This window comes from Sinocyclocheilus rhinocerous, unplaced genomic scaffold (assembly GCF_001515625.1).
Source record: "Sinocyclocheilus rhinocerous isolate Xijiao unplaced genomic scaffold, SAMN03320098_v1.1 scaffold861, whole genome shotgun sequence".
Classification (NCBI taxonomy): Eukaryota; Metazoa; Chordata; class Actinopteri; order Cypriniformes; family Cyprinidae; genus Sinocyclocheilus; species Sinocyclocheilus rhinocerous.
Window position 1 is genome coordinate 612,160 of NW_015640043.1, and position 10,994 is coordinate 623,153.

Genomic DNA, 10,994 nt, shown 5'->3' on the forward strand with positions numbered 1-10,994 from the left:
ATTATTCACGGTATTTAGAAGTGCCCACGATAACAATATCGTGCATATTCATTACCGTGATATATCGCATTACCGAATACCAGCACAAGTCTACTTTAAAGAAAAGTATGTAATTTTTTTTAAAGAAAACAGTAGGACCAGGAAATCAGTAATACTAACAGTTTTATTGTAATTCAGAGTATAAAGTTCAGAGGATGTCTGATGTCTGTTATGGAAGCATGCAGAAACCAGTGGAAGAGTGGCATCAAACCTTGACACATCTGTGTGAGGGGTCAGACGTCATTGTGAGGCTTATTATAGATGTGCGCTGGAGATGAGAAGGGACCTTGGCATCTAAGTCAGATGAAACATTGACTTTTTGTACAGGCATGTCCTTTTAATGACAACCTGTAACAATAAGAACAATAACTGATGCGTATATGTTGCCAAGCAAAAGAAAAAAATGTGTCATAAGAACTTAGATGCATTGATAGCGAGACTAAAGCAACATACAGTGCCAAAGTCAACCTCTCAGAAACAATTAAGCCTATGTGGCACCGAGCCACAAAATTAGATGCTTCATATGGTTGATTAATTGAGAATGAAGAATTGCATGTACATGCATGTGCCCATAATAAACATGTACCAAAACTCATCCTGAGAAAATGGTGTGGATCACAAATTATACTAATTAATTCTGAAAAGACTACCGGTGTAGCTCGCCTTCAATCAATGGAAGCAAACCTGAAATGAAAAACATCTCAAGCAGCTCCATTGAAACATGAACGTGTACAACAGCCCATCCTGACGAAATGGAGTTTCATTCAATGGAGCTGAACATCTGGGAAACGCTCCATCGAGGGTCTTGATCTTTTATAAACTTTCTGGCATTTGCAGCCCTTGAGCACTATAGAGTCTTGAGTCTCGGCCTCTCGTAAACAACGTCTGCTGGATGCACATCACTTTAATCTCTGATGAATCAAATCATGAAACATGACTAGAGATGTAAAAATGCATTGCACCAAAAAATATAGTTTAGATAACAGAATTTAATAATCGATTATTATGGCATCTAAGATGATATGAATCAGCTTGAATTAAAGATGGCTATTATGTCCCTAAACAAGACAGATTTACATTTTTGGTACAGGAAATTGTTCATCTTATGATGATACGTTAATATGATAACAGTTTACTTAAAGTCTGCTTGTGTTAGCTTGAGTGAAATTATATTTTATATAATAATATATGCACATTAATTTCCTATTGTTCAATGTAAAACCTGATGTATTATTTTGTCAATATTTGTCAACATTTGACTATAGTGCAAAATAGTGTTGTCACGGTACCAAAATTTCAGTATTCGGTACCAATACCAGTGAAAATCCACGGTTCTCGGTACCAATTTCGTTTAACTACTCTAATAACAGCATTCATTTCAGTCCGACATTCAAATTAAAATATTGAATAATATGCAGTGTTTCCCCCAGAACAGTACTGAAAACAGAACCGATAAGGGAGCTTTTGATATGCGCTGTGACGCAGCTCTTGGAAATTACCTTTGTTTGTTCATTGTCTGTCATTTCGAAGCTTAAGTTGCATACGGTTTTCTTTAGTTTTAATTTGCCTAACTATCGATCTGACCCAGTAGACGCCATAATCCCACTCTGTCTCTCTCCCGTCCCGCATTTTTTTTTTTTAATGGTGGGTGTTTATGCAGTTGACTAGAGCAGTGCTGATTGGGGAGAACGGAGGTGCGCTCACTCTTGCCAGGGCAAGTAAGACTGCAACTCAAGGCTGGCAGTCATGCATATGCTCTGGAACAGAGTAATATCGCGTCCACATCGCAGGCTTTGCGATTAGTAAATCGGACCGTCTCAAATCGCGATTTCGATTCGATTTCGATTAATCGCACAGCCCTAATTATTATAGCATTTCACCTGAGCATTGCGAATCAGGCGTATGGCCATGATAAGCGCTGAATGAATGACAGGCTTTCTGTTGTAACATTGCGCATGGTAAATAAGGGTGACATCTAGTGGAGAAGACTAATGATAAGATTCACGTTAATGAGATATTGTTTTAAATGTGTGCTGAAAAAAATACCGGAAAAGATCGATTCGCGACTTTTGAGAATCAATATCGAATCGACGTCATTTAAAAAAAAACGATTAATCGAAAAATTAATTGCCCAGCCCTACTGACCATATTGGACGGCGACCCATTTTCTGATTTCACAATGCATTGTGTCCTACGATTAGAACCAAAAATGTCAGAACAAATATGTGCACCTCTAAACAGGACATAAACAGAAGCAAAGCAAGCTGGAAGTGGAACCAATAGACTTCAAATCTGTCGGCTAAGCCTCAAATCCCCTGGCTAAAACACAGACTAATTCTAGACTCGCTTTGGAGGAATCTGCTGAGAACACCACCTGACTAGTGGCCTCCAGGTAATTTGAGTCTGAGGCCCCTGGGCGAGAGTGTGCTAAACTGAGTGGGCTTATGGGTAAGAGTGTCTCCATCTTCACATTTTTTTTTTTTTTTTAAATACAATCAAAATGAAAACCACGGGTGAATGGAAAGCCCACCTCTGACACGACCTCTCATCGCAACGAAAAGCCAGTAAACCAAGCAATTTACAATACACTTCACTGAAAGCATACTGAATGAATCTTAGAGTTGTTTAAAAGAGTTGAAATTAACACTGTCATGTGTCTCCTCACCTTCATTCAGAACCAAAGAAGTATGACAATCAGCGGTGACTGAACTGATGTTCGCATTTCCCACTTTCAAACTGTCCCTGAAAAAAAAACCTTATATCGATGTCTTGGCACTACGGATATATTTCTTCACCATTTTGATCCAGTTGTGCTATTCGCTCCCAGACGGCGTATGGAAGACATCATTACACAGGGCATCAGGATGAACCGTAGTGATGTTGTTAGCGCTTATGAATATTCCTACGCATTTCTCCCAGGCACTCCAAAAAGGAAATTGAAACCTCCGAAGTAGAACGGAAAGGAACTAAGCCTGCACAAAGTGAATTAGGCTTTACTGTTAAAAGCACAGAATTCAGGAAAAGAAAGAAAAATCAATACATGGTGTGTCTAATTAATTCCTGAAGGGATTTCTCAACTCCAAACAAGAATTAATTAGCCCAGACATCACGTTTGTTTTTTTCCTTGCTTTTCCAAAATCAGGACCTCGAAACACTCACACTAGGATTCAAAGTAAATACACCATTTTATACCACAAACATCACAGTAACACACAACCTAATCTGAACATGCTTGCTGGACAAAAGAAACTAGACTGCTGAAGGAAGTATAATGTTTGCAGGGCAAAGGATTTTTTATTTATTTTTTTGAAGATGATTTACTGAAACAATTGGGTTCTAGTATGTTAATTTTAACCGTTTAACCGACCGTAAGAATTTTGACCGATTAATACAATCAGTTAAACGGTTTAAAAAGTCATTTAATTCTTTATTTTTTCAGTAATTTATCAAAATATTTAAAAAAGGTTTGCTGCATGGTTAAAATACGCTACGCGTATAAAAAATGTTTTTAGGGGGGAAAAACATAAGTCGCGTATAAGTCGCATTTTATTATTTCATTCAGAAATAGGCCTAATGCGGACACGAAATGTTTACAAACATTATAATAACCACTGTAAACATAGCTAGGCTATTTTAGTTCCCCTCACTCCACAACAAATCCTTTCAATTAACAGTATTTAGAAAAGAACAAGAATTAAAAATAAGAAGCTATAGCAAAACGACTAGCCAAAATGAATTCATTTAGGCTAAAACGAAACTGAAACCAACGTTGGGTCACTCATTCCAAACAAAAACAAATGTTTCCGTATTCGCGATGTATTTGAATAATTATTATTTGTTATGTACTTCACTCGCGTTCCAATATCCACGTAAAACAAAATGTTTTGCATAACATCACGGCGGTACTGTGATAACACTTAACGGCACAGATTTTACTACATATTTTTTTTATTAATTTTTTTTTTTTTCCGTATGTTTGACTGCCTGTATTTTATTATGATAATGAACAGGCTGCATTGTCACAAGGTAGCATTGCATAACTCTGTGCGCGCATCTAGACTTGTGCCGGTATTCGGTAATGCGATATATCACGGTAATGAATATGCACGATATTGTTATCATGGGCACTTCTAAATACCGTGAATAATTATATAGCCTATTACAAATTATTCCGAATTTTGAATGCATTTTAAGAATACTTTTCCCATCCCCAAATTCCAACAAATTAAACCACATTTTATGGCATTACCAAATACAGAAAAATTAAGTCACATTTTAAGGGAAGATTCCAAAATGATCACAACAGCAGCAAGATATGTATCAGCCTGTCACAAACTAAGACTGTCAGCCAGTGGACAAAACTGAAGCAAGAGCATTTCTTACATGTACTGTTGTGCAAAGTTTTTATTTCTTTTTTTTTCTTTCTTTTTAACAATATCTTTAATATTTTTCTTGTTTGTGGAAGAAAAAGAAAGTACACATGTACTTATTTACTTAATTATTTTACATATCTATTGTTGTTTTGTTTATGTATTATATAATTGTTTATTCCTTATTCATGTAATGGACAATGCTTTGGCAATACTGTGCAAGTCATGCCAATAAAGCTCATTTGAATTGAATTGAATTGAATTGAGAGAGAGAGAGAGGAGTTCACTTTATTTTCTAGGAATCTGTGGCGAGTCAAAGGTTGTTTAGTTGCAATGACTGTTGGCCTTTATGTAATTGAGTTTATACACTGACATTTTTGCAGAACAGTGGCTGCCATTAATGTCAATGGTAGCGATATTACACGAGCCATCAAACTGAAATAATATCGCTCGCGCTTAACTTGGTGCACTTCAGTAAACATTTACCACTTAACTATGTCTCCGATTAAGGTCTACCGAGATTGCAGGGGTATTTAATGCATATTATGTATCATAAATAGACGCTTCATTGCAGTTATCAAATGCAGCCACATTCATCTCTGCAGAGCCAGCAAAACAGCGTAAACCCTTGCACAACTGAAGTAAACAACTAAGTTAGCTGTTCTAGCTAACTAACTGCTTAAATTACTCAGTGCACGCTATCTAGAGTATTCATTCCACATATATATATTTGCATTCGTGCATCTTGATATTTTCTGTGCGACAGCTGACAAATATTGCATTCATCTGACATGTCAAACTCACCGCACGCTGCTTCAGCTTCCTCCTCCTGAATGTTTGAATCAGAGCATGTGAGCGGAGCGGAGCGTGAGCGGAGCGGGGAGCGGAGTGGTAATATTTCCTTAAGAGCGCAGAGCGCCTTTCTGAAGATTCCGCTCCGCTCGCTCAATACGCTCAGCGCCGCTCGCTCAACCCAGAATGCCGTTTGGTGATTTGCTTGTTCGAGATCGAGAATCTGTAGAGATCGAGAATAGTAGAGCAGTTATGGAGTCCAGACATTGTTTCAACGAAGTTGCAAGCCTTATACATAAATGTAAAGTAAAAAAATCTAAGTTAAGAATGAGCCGTAGCGGAGCGTCACACCGCTCCGCTTCGCTCACATGCTCTGGTTTGAATGAGCGCTTACTGAACCGGATATTACGTCACTGTATCACGTATTAAAAACCCGCGAAAATCACACCGCTTGGGAGCAATATATAGGTGCATCTCAATAAATTAGAATGTCATGGAAAAGTTAATTTATTTCAGTAATTCAACTCAAATTGTGAAACTCGTGTATTAAATAAATTCAATGCACACAGACTGAAGTAGTTTAAGTCTTTGGTTCTTTTAATTGTGATGATTTTGGCTCACATTTAACAAAAACCCACCAATTCACTATCTCAACAAATTAGAAGGTGATCAGTTTGTGGCACTGCTGAGGTGGTATGGAAGCCCAGGTTTCTTTGACAGTGGCCTTCAGCTCATCTGCATTTTTTGGTCTCTTGTTTCTCATTTTCCTCTTGACAATACCCCATAGATTCTCTATGGGGTTCAGGGTGCATTGAATTTATTTAATACACGAGTTTCACAATTTGAGTTGAATTACTGAAATAAATGAACTTTTCCACGACATTCTAATTTATTGAGATGCACCTGTATGTAAATATTTGCCTTCAGAGAATGCTATTTATTGACACGGAATACCTTTACTGAAGTATTAGGTATTCTATGAATTCGCAAAAAATTATTCCAAAACATATAATATATTTAAAATATGTTGCTCTTTGTTTAACATAAACTATAAAGAAGAAGAAGAAGAAAAAGAAAATTTAACATACAAAATAGCAAATAATATTTTGTACAACAGAAATAGTCCATAACGAATAGTAATTAATGAATTGTACAAAATTACGAAATTAACAAAGAATGTGACAATTCGCCAAGTGTGCGCAAACATAAGGAATTTGTTGTGGTATATATATATATATATATATATATATATATATACATATATGGGTCAATGACGTGACACCTAAATTTTCTGTCCGATTGCAATTTTTCAGTTAAAAATTGGTTTAAATGCATAAAAAATATGCCATATATATGAAGGACCTCTCCCATGTATGAACTCACTTTAACTTTTCAAAAAAAATGTGTTATTTGTAATTTTTCTGTTATTCAAAGTGTCAAAATATCATGTGGTGCGACCGTCCGGTCATAACTTTTTTTTAGTAAACATCTTTAAAATTACCCTAAATTTATTCAAATTAATTTTATGCACTATTTGGCACGATTTCCAACGTGTTTTGTAATCCTGTGTAAAATTGCAAAGCATTTGTATTTATATTTCCATCATAATATACAAACCAACTTTGTCCGATGATTTCCGTTTTATGAAATATCATGTGGTGTGACCATCAAGAAACTACCATTTTGGGACTTTTATGTTGAAATCCATTCAAAGATAGGACTTTGCATCATATACCAATTTGCTAAGGACCCATGGAAGCATCAAGCAGGTTTATAAGTCTCTTTCAAATTTGGAAAAAATTGTTTAGGCGGCCAATTCTGTGTTTGTAAATTTTGACTGAATTTGGAAAATATCATGTGGTGATATTTTAATTCTAAAAGTCATCTTTGACAATTCCACCTTTGAAACAAGAGGCTATTCCAGCCTTAATGCGGTCACATACCGGACGAGAAGCACAGTGCTGTCTTTAATATTCGAACACATTGTTTTCAGTTTGCTCTGTTTGTTTTTAATCACCAAACTTCAAACTCATTGACACCACTTGCTCATTCTTGAAGTGAATGTTTGACTGTTTGGATAGTAGATTAAAGGTTTTGGACTGCCATCTCGAACTGAACGCGATGCATCTGGTGTGCGATAAGTTGCCCTAGACTCACGCATCGCACGGCGGTGAATAAATTAGTTAAATAATTGTAATTACTGTAGTATATTTACAGTTTGTGAAAATGAAAATATTAATTACAATTAGAAAATGTAAAAATATTTGTTAAATACAGTTTTATCTATTCATTTAGCTTTATTTTTGTATTTATGTAAAGTCACAATTTTATATAATATATAGCCTAATTTTGTTTTGATCTGCTATTTGCTATGGTTACCATTCACATTATGTTCTACTATCACACTGCGATTTTGTGTAATAAAACCAGTTAGAATCAGTTTTACCAGCAAACAGCATAGTTATTAATTATAATAACAGTTTATGGAACCTATGACAATTAAAAAATAATAATAATTAAAAAAAAACATACACAAATGTATTTTCCTCATTTTTTGATGCATAGATAATACAAGTGAAATTTTTTAACACTGAACTAGGAAATATACCTGGTTTACATTTCAGAAATCTAGTCACCTTATAGTAAAGTTGGCTAGTATCAATTCTTCATGATTCATATGGTTCATTATTTGCATTAACGTGAAATATTGCTTCTATTTATGATTATTTATGCAACTTATCTGAAGCTCATCAATTCTGAGGACTCTCCATATTTAACCATGTTTCAGTGCATTTGTTGGCACATCACCATGGAGAATTGAGTCCTGTGCTAAAGCTGCTCTATGATGGCGCCTCTGGTTACTTTCCTGGCATGGATGCATTGAAACTCAAAGATACTGTGAAATCCTATAAAATGTCAGCCAGGAAGCACCCGCCCTCCAGCGTCCCACCTGCTTCATTCAAATTCCTCTGTATCCCACAGGATCCTATGACAGGATACGTGTATGAGTAAGCCAAGATTCTCAAAGATCTTACTCCAGGATGTCTGCCTGCTCAATACTAAGTTAAGATTATGTAAGGGTATGCTATAAGATTTTTGGCTGCCTTGACTGACTCAAGATCATGAACCTGTTAGATTCTGGACACAAGGGGCTGCCATTAATGAGACACAAATAATGTGCAAATCACTTTTGCAAATCACTTTTCCAGAGCACTAATCTAATTTTTCATCAGATGTGTTAGTAATTTACACCTTTTCGTGACAAGGCATGCATGTTAAATGAAAGATGGACATTTTCCAATTGCAGCGACATGTGCAAGACAACATGGATGCGTCATCTAAACTCTTTAAAAAGAGACATTAAAGCAAAGCGGCTGTAACGCCTGGACAAATCATTATTTGTTATATTTAACAAATAATCCAACAGACCCCTCACCCAACAACTGGACTGGGTGCTGGCATGTGAAGCCACAACTAACAACCTGATACAGACCAGGTTACCTTTGGTTACCATAGCAGCAAGGACACATTACAAGGTAAGACTGGTTTTATGGCCCAATGGTATTCACCTCACCCCACTGGAAGTCACTTTGAAACAGATACATACTGCCCATAGGAAATGACTTATTTCATTAATTCATGGCCAGAACTTTCTATGAATGAAATGCATATCCCCAGGTCATTTGTGTGTAGTATAACTGTTCTTATATATTGTCTTTTGTATTGTATACTGGTTTATGCATGCATTATGATAGAATCACTAGTTAATGTAACCTCACCTATACCATATTTTGATTATCTAAATCAGGGGCCACCAAACTCAGTCCTGGAGGGCCGGTGTCTTGCAGAGGTTAGCTCCAACCCTAATCAAACACACCTGAACCAGCTAATCAAGGTCTTACTAAGTTTACTTGAAACTTCCAGGCAGGTGTGTTGAGGCAAGTTGAAGCTAAATTCTACAGGACACCGGCCCTCCAGGACTGAGTTTGGTGTCCCCTGATCTCAATATTAGTGTATTATAGTAGTATTATAAGAATCTTTAATCATTTTTGCATCAACAACCAATCCAGTTACAACACACCATGCTCGAAGACAAAGAGTCGTAAACTTTCCCTCTGAAAGTTTAAGTTACCATTGTCTCACTGACCCCCTGGAGGTGTGACCTCCACAGAACTGTCAGAATGCAAGTATCGATCTTGTTACATGTTCTAATGCACTAGTACTGTAAGAAAGTTATTTTCTGTGGCCACAAAATAATTTCTTAGAGTTTACATGAAATTACACTGAATGTTCGCTGGACAAACAGTTTAATATTAATTCTGCTACAGTTACTGGCAGCTGATATAAATAATTGTAATTAATTATAATTAATTGTATAGACATTTCCCTTTTGAGTTAATTTGCTACATGGCATTAGCAAGCAAAGTACTTAATTTATAGTAATGTATCATGGAAACATTTGCTCATATTATAAATAAACATCACTATTTGTAAATGTACAAGTTATTCATTGCTCAGAGGAATAGTTCACCCAAAAATGAAAATTTGCTGAAAATTTACTCTCCCTCAGCCCATCCAAGATGGAGAGGAGTTTGTTTCTTCATGAAAAGAGATTTGGATAAATGTAGCATTACATCACTTGTTCACCAATGGATCCTCTGCAGTGAATGGGTGCCGTCAGAATGAGAGTCCAAACAGCTGATAAAAACATCACAATAATCCACAAGTAATTCACACGACTCCAGTCCATCACTGGAGTTAATGTCTTGTGAATGAATGTCAGTTAATGTCTTGTTTGTAACAAACAAATCCATTGTTAAAGGGGTCATATGATGCGATTTAAATTTTTCCTTTCTCTTTGGAGTGTTACAAGCTCTTGGTGCATAAAGAAGATCTGTAAAGTTGCAAAGACTAAAGTCTCAACCACGCCTACCTAAAACGGCTCGTTCTAACACGCCCCCACGTCTACGTCACGATGTGGGAAGATTTGCATAACACCGCCCAAATGTGCACGCAAATCCAATCTGATCCGAGCTGATCTGTGCTGGTCGCTGAGGAAATACATCAACTTAGTGCTGTGGATCGTCGGATCGGCTTTCACCGTGGACGAAGCGGAGTCCAGCCCGGGGTCGTCACATGTGGTTGCCGCAAGCCCGCCGACCGCTCCTTCGTCGAATCCGCCGGCCGCGCCGTTCTCAAGCCCTCCGGCCGTTCTTCACTCAAGCCCACCATGTGTGACGCTGATGAGCTTTGTAAAAATCAACGTGTTTCAGAAAGGCGGGGCATAGAGGAGAAACAATAATGTACAGTATGTGGAAAATAATGTGTTTTTTTAACCTTAAACCGCATAAACACATTTCATTACACCAAATACACAAAATAATGTTCTTTTTAGCAACATCATATGACCCCTTTAAGGCATTTTAACTTTAAACCATCACTTCTGGCCAAAATACACGTTGCTTCCTTCATTGATAAAGTCCATCTCCTGTGGTTTTCTCGTATCAAAATCCACTGACATATTTGTTTAGAACTGTTTTGGACTGTTTTTGCTTGTGCTTGATCTGTGCATATTTCTCTCCTGATTCAGATGAGATAACTTTTTCACTGAAGAAAGAAGAGTCATATTCTAGCCGGAAGCAGCGGTTTGAAGTTAAAAACTTGATGGATTTGTTTCTTACAAACATGCAGCTTTTCACTTCACAAGATGTTAAAGGGTTAGTTCACCCAAAAAGGAAAATTCTGTCATTAATTACTCACCCTCATGTCGTTTCAAACCCGTAAGAACTTCGT

General features: G+C 36.8%; 1 pseudogene; it reads right to left on the reverse strand.

Annotated features, from left to right (window-relative positions):
* The window catches only part of LOC107752347 (protection of telomeres protein 1-like), a 31,807-nt pseudogene extending 26,549 nt beyond the window's left edge, over positions 1 to 5,258 (reverse strand).
* Between the last annotated feature and the right edge of the window lie 5,736 nt (positions 5,259 to 10,994).